Source organism: Hyaena hyaena, unplaced genomic scaffold (assembly GCF_003009895.1).
Source record: "Hyaena hyaena isolate Hyena2069 unplaced genomic scaffold, ASM300989v1 scaffold_336, whole genome shotgun sequence".
NCBI lineage: Eukaryota > Metazoa > Chordata > Mammalia > Carnivora > Hyaenidae > Hyaena > Hyaena hyaena.
The window spans coordinates 238,217-239,329 of record NW_024080969.1 but is presented as its reverse complement, the minus strand read 5'-3'; the positions used below and the strand labels follow the sequence as shown (position 1 = coordinate 239,329).

General features: G+C 43.4%; 1 non-coding gene across 1 annotated transcript; it reads left to right on the top strand.

Moving 5' to 3' along the window:
- Positions 1-698: 698 nt before the first annotated feature.
- LOC120243344 lies at positions 699-805 on the top strand. Its single transcript, XR_005531274.1, has one exon. It is a non-coding gene; the product is annotated as a U6 spliceosomal RNA (small nuclear RNA).
- The last annotated feature ends 308 nt before the right edge of the window (positions 806-1,113 follow it).

Sequence of the window (1,113 nt, the reverse complement as noted above, 5' to 3'; positions counted from 1 at the left end):
GTGCCTTGAAAACCCCTCAACTTCTGGCATTCAGTAGAGTACAGCTTATGGGAGGCACTAGTAGGACATAGGTAGGCTGGAAGAGAGAGAGAGAGAGAGGGTAAGTATTATGGCCTAGATTCTCTCCCTGCCAGGCTAAAGGCTGACAGTGACTTTCTTTACCAAAGTTCAGAGTGAGTTCAGGACGCTGGCCTCATCCCTTCAGGCACAGGGGTGTTCATAGCTCCTTTTATAGCTTCTACACTTGGATATCTTCACCATCCTTTGTTGGCTTCTTTTAAATGTGCCCTTGCATTTAACAGACCCTTCATTAAGCTCCTCACTAATGCCCCCATTTGAATGTGCATTGTAGGACCTTGGAGGATACAAATAATGAGAGCTCCTATTTGGAAATCAGAAGGTGTGGGCTATAGCTGAGAACCTCTTAGAAGTTGACCATGTGACCTGAGCAAGTTGCTTCTCCTTGCTGCCTTAGTTTCTTCATTTGTGAAATGGAGATGATGGTGAAAACATGATATAATTCTGTTTCCACTAAAGGTATAGTGGACAGGGCTCTGGAGGAAAATAAACATTAGTTTGAATCCTGGTTTTTATACTTTCTAAGTGTGTGGCCTTGGCCAAGTCTCTCAGTCTCTTTAAATCTGGGTTTGCATCTTCAGTAAAACATGGAAGGTAACTCTTTCTTTGCAAGTGAGGGGGTGCTCACTTCAGCAGCACATATACCAATGTTGGAATGATACAGAGATTGGCATGGGCCCTGTGCAATGATGACACACAAGTTGAGGGGGAGGATTAAATAAAATTACGTTTGAAAGCAGCTAGAACAGTTCTCATTACACAGGAAGCATCCAATCCATGGTGGAACTCTTTCTCTTCTTTCCTGGTTTTCTTGAAGGGAAAATGCCAAAGCATGAGGGGAAAGAAGTTTGTTGGCTCTGGAGGTTTCCATTCTTTCCACCTCTAATTCTGTTTATTTATATTTGCTTATGTCTTAGCTCACAGACTCCAATTCATTTATCCCTTCCAATCTGTCTGCAGATTTCTCCCAGGAGCCTTTCCTTCAAAAGGAGGATAAGCCTGTGGTTAGCTGGAGGAAGGGAAGCAGAAGGAGCA